At 50.8% G+C, this 11,330-nt stretch overlaps 1 pseudogene; it reads right to left on the reverse strand.

Annotated features, from left to right (window-relative positions):
• Window positions 1-5,342: 5,342 nt before the first annotated feature.
• Window positions 5,343-11,330, reverse strand: part of LOC123130572 (interferon-related developmental regulator 2-like) — a 17,604-nt pseudogene continuing 11,616 nt past the window's right edge.

Raw genomic sequence — 11,330 nt, forward strand, 5'->3', positions numbered from 1 at the left:
ACCTTGCCATCCTTCTTATCCGCCAAATACTTGAGGCAGTTCCGCTTCCAGTGACCAGTCTGCTTGCAGTAGAAGCACTCAGTTTCAGGCTTAGGTCCAGACTTGGGTTTCTTCTCTTATGCAGCAACTTGCTTGTTGTTTTTCTTGAAGTTACCCTTCTTCTTTACTTTTCCCTTTTTCTTGAAACTAGTGGTCTTGTTGACCATCAACACTTGATGCTCCTTCTTGATTTCTACCTCCGCAGCTTTCAGCATTGCGAAGAGCTCGGGAATAGTCTTATTCATCCCTTGCATATTATAGTTCATCACGAAGCTCTTGTAGCTTGGTGGCAGTGATTGGAGAATTATGTCAATGACGCAATCATCTGGAAGATTAACTCCCATTTGAATCAAGTGATTATTATACCCAGACATTTTGAGTATGTGCTCACTGACAGAACTGTTCTCCTCCATCTTGCAGCTATAGAACTTATTGGAGACTTCATATCTCTCAATCCGGGCATTTTCTTGAAATATTAACTTCAACTCCTGGAACATCTCATATGCTCCATGATGTTCAAAACGTCGTTGAAGTCCCGATTCTAAGCCGTAAAGCATGGCACACTGAACTATCGAGTAGTCATCAGCTTTGCTCTACCATACGTTCATAACATTTGGTGTTGCTCCAGCAGCAGGCCTGGCACCCAGCGGTGCTTCCAGGACGTAATTCTTCTGTGCAGCAATGAGGATAATCCTCAAGTTACGGACCCAGTCCGTGTAATTGCTACCATCATCTTTCAACTTTGCTTTCTCAAGGAACGCATTAAAATTCAACGGAACAACAGCACGGGCCATTTATCTACAATCATACATAAACAAGCAAGATACTATCAGGTACTAAGTTCATGATAAATTTAGGTTCAATTAATCATATTACTTAAAGAACTCCCACTTAGATAGACATCCCTCTAATCCTCTAAGTGATTACGTGATCCAAATCAACTAAACCATGTCCGATCATCACGTGAGATGGAGTAGTTTCATTGGTGAACATCGCTATGTTGATCATATCTGCTATATGATTCACGCTCGACCTTTCGGTCTCCGTGTTCCGAGGCCATATCTGTATATGCTTGGCTCATCAAGTATAACCTGAGTATTCCGCGTGTGCAACTGTTTTGCACCTGTTGTATTTGAACGTAGAGCCTATCACACCCGATCATCACGTGGTGTCTCAGCACGAAGAACTTTCGCAATGGTGCATACTCAGGGAGAACACTTCTTGATAATTAGTGAGAGATCATCTTATAATGCTACCGTCAATCAAAGCAAGATAAGATGCATAAAAGATAAACATCACATGCAATCAATATAAGTGATATGATATGGCCATCATCATCTTGTGCTTGTGATCTCCATCTCCGAAGCACCGTCATGATCACCATCGTCACCGGCGCGACACCTTGATCTCCATCGTAGCATTGTTGTTGTCTCACCAATCTTATGCTTCCACGACTATCGCTACTGCTTAGTGATAAAGTAAAGCATTACAGCGCGATTGCATTGCATACAATAAAGCGACAACCATATGGCTCCTGCCAGTTGCCGATAACTCGGTTACAAAACATGATCATCTCATACAATAAAATTTAGCATCATGTCTTGATCATATCACATCACAACATGCCCTGCAAAAACAAGTTAGACGTCCTCTACTTTGTTGTTGCATGTTTTACATGGCTGCTACGGGCTTAAGCAAGAACCAATCTTACCTACGCATCAAAACCACAACGATAGTTTGTCAAGTTGGTGATGTTTTAACCTTCGCAAGGACCGGGCGTCGCCACACTCGGTTCAACTAAAGTTGGAGAAACTGTCACCCGCAAGCCACCTATGTGCAAAGCACGTCGGGAGAATCAGTCTCGCGTAAGCGTACGCGTAATGTCGGTCCGGGCCGCTTCCTCCAACAATACCGCCGAACCAAAGTATGACATGCTGGTAAGAAGTATGACTTATATCGCCCACAACTCACTTGTGTTCTACTCGTGCATATAACATGAACATATAAAACCTAGGCTCTGATGCCACTGTTGGGAACGTAATAATTTCAAAAAAATTCCTACGCACACGCAAGATCATGGTGATGCATAGCAACGAGAGGGGAGAGTGTGATCTACGTACCCTTGTAGATCGACAACGGAAGCGTTAGCACAACGTGGTTGATGTAGTCGTACGTCTTCATGGCCCGACCGATCAAGCACCGAAACTACGGCACCTCCGAGTTCTAGCACACGTTCAGCTCGATGACGATCCCCGGACTCCGATCCAGGAAAGTGTCGGGGAAGAGTTCCGTCAGCACGACGGTGTGGTGACGATCTTGATGTACTAATGTCGCAGGGCTTCGCCTAAGCACCGCTACAATATTATCGAGGACTATGGTGGAACGGGGCACCGCACACGGCTAAGAATATGATCACGTGGATCAACTTGTGTCTCTAGGGGTGCCCTCTGCCTCCAAATATAAAGGATCAAGGGGGGGTGCGGCCGGCCAGGATATGGCGCGCCAGGAGGAGTCCTACTCCCTCCGGGAGTAGGATTCCCCCCTTTCCTAGTTGGAATAGGATTCGGGAGGGGGGGAAGAGGAGAGAGAGAAGGAAGGGGGGCGCCGGACCCCTCTCCTTGTCCTATTCGGACTAGGGGGGAGGGGCGCGCGGCCCAGCCCTGGCCACCTCTCCTCTCTTCCACTAAGGCCCACTAGGGCCCATATACCTCCCGGGGGGTTCCGGTAACCTCCCGGTAATCCGGTAAAATCCCGATTTTACCCGGAACACTTCCGATATCCAAATATAGGCTTCCAATATATCAATCTTTATGTCTCGACCATTCCGAGGCTCCTCTTCATGTCCGTGATCACATCCGGGACTCCAAACAAACTTAGGTACATCAAAATGCATAAACTCATAATATAACTATCATCAAAACCTTAAGCGTGCGGACCCTACGGGTTCGAGAACAATGTAGACATGACCGAGACACGTCTCCGGTCAATAACCAATAGCGGAACCTGGATGCTCATATTGGCTCCTACATATTCTATGAAGATCTTTTATTGGTCAGACCGCATAACAACATACGTTGTTCCCTTTGTCATCGGTATGTTACTTGCCCGAGATTCGATCGTCGGTATCCAATACCTAGTTCAATCTCGTTACCGGCAAGTCTCTTTACTCGTTCCGTAATACATCATCTCACAACTAACTCATTAGCTGCAATGCTTGCAAGGCTTATGCGATGTGCATTACCGAGAGGGCCCAGAGATACCTCTCCGACAATCAGAGTGACAAATCCTAATCTCGAAATACGCCAACCCAACATCTACCTTTGGAGACACCTGTAGAGCTCCTTTATAATCACCCAGTTATGTTGTGACGTTTGGTAGCACACAAAGTGTTCCTCCGGCAAACGGGAGTTGCATAATCTCATAGTCATAGGAACATGTACAAGTCATGAAGAAAGCAATAGCAACATACTAAACGATCGGGTGCTAAGCTAATGGAATGGGTCATGTCAATCAGATCATTCACCTAATGATGTGATCCTGTTAATCAAATAACAACTCTTTGTCCATGGTTAGGAAACATAACCATCTTTGATTAACGAGCTAGTCTAGTAGAGGCATACTAGTGACACTCTGTTTGTCTATGTATTCACACATGTATTATGTTTTCGATTAATACAATTCTAGCATGAATAATAAACATTTATCATGATATAAGGAAATAAATAATAACTTTATTATTGCCTCTAGGGCATATTTCCTTCAGTTAGAGGGCATGGGCGGTAGAGCTGGTCCACCGGAGGCATGGGAGGAGATTGGATCCGATGGCGAGTCGTGCAAAGTTGGGAAGGACGGGAGAGAAGGAAAGGTGCAATGGGAGAGGGGGCTGGAAGGTGCACCATCGTGAATAGAGAAGGAAGGCTGGGAAGGGGAGGATACATGCGTTGCCACCACCGTTGTGCTTCCCTGGGTGCCAATCCTCTTGGTTATTTTTCATGGTCAGATAGGGAAAAAAGGCAGGTTGACACATGAATCCTTTTCTTTTGCAGCCCGATGGTAATTCTAGTGGAATAAAAGCAAAGGAGCTTCATAATACGAGAGGCAACGTCTCATGAAAATTCGCTAATGTATGATCAGGAGGCGTCACCCAGGGAGGAGCGTGTCGTGGTGTTGGGCGGAGTGCGGTGCTTTTGCTCGGTTGCTGATGCAGTGCACCTCGTGGTGGCATCTTGGTTTGGCTCTCGAGCAGGGTAGTGGTGCCGCAGTCTGTGCTCCGACAAGACGGGAGGAGCTCTAGGCTCCAGACCTGTAGGTGGGTGCGCTCAGGGCTCTGTCCAAGCATAGGTATGCGGTATCTCTGGACAAAAGTCCTGCCCGTGGTTGGTGATGACAATACTTGCAGGTGTTGTTTTCTTATTGAAGGCGTCACCGGGGAGATTCAGTCCCTCTCCTGTCTTTAAGCTCTACTCTCCGGGTGAAAACTAATATCTGCCTTGTGTGGATCGGCGATAGCGGCGCCCTTGGCGTTGTTTCTTTGGTGGAAGCATCATTGTTGGAGATTTGACCTCTTGACAGAAGCACTTGAATTGCGACGAAATGGTTGGCCGAACGCTTGCGCTCCGTCTTCGGCCGGCAATGTTGGGCACTCGGAGCACACTTGACGTACATAAAGCGTCGGGTGGGTCATGTTGGGTGTCCTCTCATGATCAAAGAGGCACATGTTCGTTCCTCTTTAGCCGGATATGTCTTCTCTCTCTGCTGCCCATGAAGTCATCGCGGCCTAGTCTGATGCAACAGAGTGGTGCTTATTGGTAAAGTTGATGCGAAGTCGAAGTCGCTGGCCGTGAACATGGTCGGTGATGTATGATAATATCGCTTTTGTCAGCGATGTGCTTTTCTGTTCGTGTGGTGTTTAACCTTTAGGGGTTCTTGTATATCCTGTTTTTCTTTGGCCCTAGCAGAGGTAGGTGTAGTGTGCTCTTTGTATATGTTTTTTACAGCTCCTAGCATCGGTTTGTTACCGCTTCATCTATCAATGGGTAATAGCAGCTCTCCTGCTATATTTCAAGAAAAAATCGTTAATGTATTTGGGCCCATTTCAATCCGGCGTTTCATGCGCATCCAAACGAAATGAATTGCTACCCACGCAATACCAAATCCAAATCATGAGTCTAATACAGACATCCAATCGCAGTCACACTTATGTTGGGATTGTTCACTTCCTTTCAATCACTTTCATACTTCTATTGTTGTTGCCGTCAAAACAGAACCCCAAAGTACCTAAACTGAACAAATTAAATGCCTAATCATACAGGGAGAAACCATTCTTGCTCTCCCATGCGATGTCGCGATCCCTCCTCATGGCCGAGCTCCACCGTTTCTCCCTCCCACCCCCGCGCCGCCTGCCCTTCCCGACCGGCTGTTCGTCGGCCTCGCCTACGGCGTCGCTGGAGTCCACCTGTTCCCGGAAGAGCAGGTTGTCCTGGAGGTGCTTACGGAAGCCCTTGTTGAGGAACCGCTTCAGGAAATTGAGCTGGACCAGCCTCGCCCATGTAGACACCCTGAGCATGCTGCGCCCGCTCGTGTACGACGATGGCATCGACTCCTCCATCTCCGGGCAACCGACTTGGCTCATGATGTCGACGATCTGCTGGAAGAACTCAACCTGCTCTTCCGTGAGGTTCTGGCCGCCGCTGGCATCGGCGACGAGGTCGGACAGTATCATCTCGATCACTTGGATGTCTTCGGGCGAGGCGTGTTGTGTCAGGTTAAGCTCGGCGCACACGGCCAGCGCCTCGCCGGCGGCAATCCGTATGTCAGGGTGTTCGCACTCGAGGAGCTCGGCGAGGTCATGGAATGGGATGATGGCCTCTTTGACGGTGCAGGGGTACGACCTCAAGTCACCGACGGTGGTGAGGAGCAAGGCGAACGCGCGCACGGCGGCCGCCAGGACCTCAGGGCTCGGTTTCGTCTCATCTTCGGCACGCCTGATCGCGCCCCACACGGCCTCCACGGACGGGGCCGCGTCCTCCGGGCGGCGAGTGCCGGTGAGGGTTACGGCAGCGAGGCAATCGAGAGAGGCCACCATGGTCGTCACGCCGGACGATGGTGTCGTGGTTCTAACTCTGACAGTGATGTAGGGGGGTGTGTATGGAAAGGCTAGATCTCAGCTATGGAGAAGTTGTAAATACACCAGGATGTACGAGTTCAGGCCCTTCGCGGAGGAAGTAACAGCCCTACATCTCGGTGCCCGGAGGCGGTCGATTGAATTATGCGTGTGTGAATAACAGGGGTGCGAACCCTTCATACTGAGGAGGGGGTGGCTTATATAGAGTTCGCCGGCCCTCTCCTGCCCTCAGTGATGCAGGGTTTAAGGTACATTTAAGGTTGGGCGTTACTGGTAACGCCCCTAATAAAGTGCTATAATGACCATAAAGACTACTTAATAGCCGATCGTTTGCATGCTGAGTGACTTTAGGTCTCCTGGCAGTCGAGTGGCAGGCTTCATGGTCGAGTGATAGCTTCTTGGTCGAGTGTCTTGAACCCGTCGAGTAGGATACCTTCAAGTCGATTGAAAGGTGACTTCTTCTAGGGATGTCCTTGGGTAGGGCTCTTTGGACAGGTCCGTGCCCCTACCTAGGTACATAGCTTCATCATTAGCCCCCGAATGGATCGAGGTTTGAATGGGGAAACAGTTGGAGATCTTTCCGCTGGTTCTTTGGGCTACATGAGTGCCTCGTTTTGGGTCAATCGTCACGGATGACGTCATCAACCTCTTTCAGTCGCCTTGATCCATTCCAGGCCTTTCGTCGAGTGAATTTCTTTACTTGTGACATACCGAGTGTCGGCGCGAGCGGGGTCTTCTGTTTTGACAAGTTGTTTTGCGGCCCGCGGATGTCGCGGGATTCGGATTTCGGGAAGCGCGCGGGACGGGAGCGGCCACAGTAATCGGAAGCGATAAAGCGGAAGCTCCTCGATTTCCGTGCCACCTTTTTCGCCACGTACTGCGTGCGCGTCTGCTGCGGGATTTGACTGGATTGCCTGGGCCTACCAGTCAGCCACTCGGGAGCGGCCTCTTATAAGTAGCCGGCTCAGGGTTTCCAAACAATGTGCTCTCTTCTTCCTCTCTCCCTTCGCAAGCTCCTCCGCCACCTCCGCTCTCACTCTAGCGCCGCAGACCCGTGCGAGATTTGCCGGCGACGATGGCGAAGGACAAGACATCCGCTCTGGAGCGCGCGAAGAAGGCGGCGGCGCAGGGGAAAGGGAAGAGATCTGCTCGGGGCGGATCTTCCTCAAGGTCCGCTCTGCCCTGCGGCTAGATCCAGGGCGACTGGATGCCGTCGGTGATCCGGCAAGAAGATCTCGACGACATGGTCGAGGGGGGAGTCATTCCCCACGAAGCTGCGCGTCTCCCGGGGAGAGAGATCAAACCTCAGCCTCGCGACGGTGAGTGTGTGCTCCTAGCCACCCATGTCGACCGAGGGTTTTCTCTGCCGCCCCATCCTTTTTTCCGGAGCTTTCTGAACTTCTTCGGAGCGCAGCTCCACCACTTCACTCCCAACTCCATCGTATATCTTGCTGCTTTCATTTCCATGTGTGAGGGTTTCTTGGGTTGCCGCCCCCATTGGGGACTCTTCAAGCACATCTTTACCTGCCGCTCTCAATCGGTCAAGAAGGCCAAGTCGAGTGACGAAAGGACGCAGGTGATTCAGCTGTGCGGGGGCCTGGCGATCCAGACGAGGGGAAAGAGTTGTTTTCCATCTATCACTTTCCGGAGTCGGTCCGCGGTTGGCAGGCGACCTGGTTTTACTGTCAAGACCAGGCGACCCCAGGGCAGTCGACCGGACTTCCCCCTTTCTCTCTCGACCGAGCTGAAAAACCTGCTTGTCCGAAAGTGACGCCGGAGGAAAAGGCCCAAGTCAAAGTGCTGGCTGGTCAAGTGGTTGAGCTTGTCCGTGAGGGCGTGACTGGTATGGACTTGCTGGAGGTCTTCCTCCGGAGGCGCATCCAACCGCTCCAAGCTCGTGACCACCCGATGTGGCTGTACTCGGGTCTCGACGACACCACTCAGGTCCACCCGGAGGAGGTTACTGACGAGATGCTGGAGGGGTGGCTGTCGAGCATCACGGGGAACAAAGACAACCCCCGAGGAGCCAGGAGGGTAATTCCACTCGACAACTCGTATGACGTGGACCAGGTATGTCTTTATGCTCCTGACTAAGATCTTGTTTTCTTCATTGGTCTTCTTTGAGTAGGTCGATTGACTTTCTTCTTGTCTGTTGTTTTCCAGGCGACTACCGAGATGTACTCGACGCCCAACGGGGCCCAGGAGCCAACTAAGGAAGGGGAGGCGAGCGGAGGTGAGAGTGGAGACGACCAAGGTGAGTGGGAGTCCGACGGTGAAGGAGAGGGAGACGACAACGTCGACTCCAGCGAAGAGGAGGAGGAGGAGGTTGAACCCCCTCGCTCGGAGGGGCAATCCAAGCTCACACACGATCCAGCGCAGGAACGTGGCAAGGCGACTGCTTCTGTTGGGCAGTCGTCGAAACGCCCTCGGACCTCTTCTCCTACACCAACTGGGAAGGCTCCCAAGCACCCACGCGCGACGCTGTCCAAGCCGCCCAAGGCTCTGCCCAAGATGAAGATGGATGTCCCTACTATTTCCGGGTAATAATAAAACTTGCTTTCCTTCGTCGACCGTGGACAGATCCTTGGTCGATTCATTGAGCCAACTGACTGATTTTCGAGATTTGCAGCGCTGTTACTTCTGAGATCTCCGCCAAGGACGACGACCAAGAGATGGAGGATGCTGTTACCTCCAACCTTGGTACGATTACTGACGTTCCGTTTTGAGTTGACTAAACATTTATTGCAACTCTGGTCGATTGAATGTTTCCCTTGTAGCCCCTCCTCATGTTATCGACCTCCCGGATGACGACGACAACGAACCGCTGAGAGTGAGGAGGAACAAGAGGGCATCGGCTGACAAGATCCCCCAATCTGCTCCGGCGTCTGAGGCCGTAGCTCGGGATGGTGGTGACACCGCTCGGGCTTCTGTGACTTTCGCCATTCCTCTGACAAGTGTGTGGCCTTCGACGTTGACTGCGGATCCGCCTTCGCTTTTTGCCGCGTACCCTGTCCCTGAGGACCAAGCAGCTGCCGCAAAAGAGGCTATACGCCAGGCGGGGATCATGATGGAGCAAGTGAAGGTGGCTCGGGAGGCCAGCCAAGCAGCTTATGACGCGAGCTCGGCTCTTCATAGCAACGTCCAGGTCGGCCGACTCAACACTTGGTCTGTTATGATATGCTGTTTGAAGAATCTCTTTTCCGAAGATCTTTGTATCTGTACACCCACTGGGTGTGTCTGCCAATTCTTGGACGAGTGGGGGCACGCTAAGTGCACCCACTGGGTGTAGTCCCCGAGACTACGGTGGACTACTGGCAGTCGACTGTAGTCTTTATATTGTGTTGATGTAGTTGTATTTCTTCACTTGGTCTGGTCAGGCCATATCGAATGGGACTGTATCCGGTCGACTGCGGGCAGTCGACTTTTTGTTTGTTTTTTTTGTTTTTTTTTACAATGGGGGCACGCTGAGTGCACCCACTGGGTGTAGTCCCCGAGACTACTGTCGAATGTTCTTGATTCGGTTGTAGTCTTAGAAACGTCATCATTGTCTCTTAGTTACTCGGAAGCAACTTATTTTGGACGTCTGTCGACTGATTTTTCTTTTTACAGAAATCCTGCAAACTTGTAGCTCGCTATATTGAGTTGGAGAATCAGCAGATCCAGCTCAACCTTAACTTGGAGCTTGCTCAGGAGAATTTGAAGAAGGCGCAAGAAGAAGCAAAAGGTATGGCTGGTGAGGTTCTCCATTCTTGACGAGTGGCTTTTCTTTCTTGTCCATTCTTGATGTTGATTGCACTCGACGCGCCGCAGATAAACTGGAGGAAGCTCTGAAGAAGAAGGATCAAGATCTTGCAGAGGCACAGAAGGAGGTCTTGGACAAAACGAGGCTTGCTGAAGAGAAAATGGCCTCGGTCGGAGCTCTTGAGCAGGAGAACTCCAGACTGAAAGCTGCTCTCGAGGTAGCCAATCAAGAGGTCAGCCAACTAAAGAACGACAACGTGGCTCTGCACGACAAGGCAGGTGAGCTGGCGGGGAAGAGGAACGATCTAGAGGCTTATCTCGGTGGACTCGCCAAGAAGCTGTTCGTTGTGCTCGAAGGTAATTACTCTGCCCCGACTGTCTTGCAGTTACCAAGTCTGTGTAGGGTCACTGTCTTATTCTTGAATCGTGTTTGCAGAATTCTGTCAGAACTTTGAAGAGGAGACCAGTCGAGTGGAGCCAGGCTTGGACCCTGCTAACTCCCTTGTGAAGGACGAGGCTGCAATGAACGTGCTCCGTCTGGAGTCTCGTATTGCCAGCGTGGTTGACTATCTTGCTCGACTGAAGGTTGCGATTTCGCGGATCGACGCATCACTCTGGCCTGGAACGACGCTTCAGAACGACCTCGAGTCCCTGATGGCTCGACTTAGTGAAGTCCCAGGTCGAGTGGCGGAATGGAAGAAATCTTCAGCTAGATGTGGTGCTAATGTCGCTCTGTCTCTGGTCCGCGTCCATTGCAAGGAGGCGCGAGAAGAAAAGCTGGCCGCCATCCAAGTTGCCAATACCAGGAAGCACAACTTTCAAGACTTCATGGAGGCTTTCATTGCTGCTGCCACTCGTATTGCAGACGGGATCGACTTGGACGAGTTCGTCGCCCCTTCCAGTCCTCCTCCTGAGGAATGAAAAACGTTTATGCTTCACTTTAAATTTGCCTCGGAATGCCGAGTGGATTTGTAACCGTTAAACTCCGCCGAGCCGAGGGCTCGAGTACTTTGATCTGAGGTCTGGGACCTTTTAGGCTTTATCTGATCTTGATTTCTCGTTGAATATCTTCATGATTTGATTCGTCGAGTGGAACTTGATCTTCACTCGGAATAACCTTGTATTTGCAGCGCAACTCCAAAGGAGAAGGCAGCAGTCGACTTGCACCTCGTCGTCCTTGCGGATTGGGTTGTGTCCTGTACTTAGGCGAGCACTGGGCTGCAGCTAAGCCTCCAAGTGGGAGGTTTGCTCTCCACTCGGTAGGATTTTTAAACACTTAGGCGAGCGCTGGGCTGCAGCTAAGCCCCCGAGTGGGAGGTTTGCTCTCCACTCGGTAGGATTTTTAAACACTTAGGCGAGCACTGGGCTGCAGCTAAGCCCCCGAGTGGGAGTCTGGCTCGCCACTCGGTAGGATTTTTAAACACTT

Source organism: Triticum aestivum, chromosome 6A (genome assembly GCF_018294505.1).
Source record: "Triticum aestivum cultivar Chinese Spring chromosome 6A, IWGSC CS RefSeq v2.1, whole genome shotgun sequence".
NCBI classification, from domain to species: Eukaryota; Viridiplantae; Streptophyta; class Magnoliopsida; order Poales; family Poaceae; genus Triticum; species Triticum aestivum.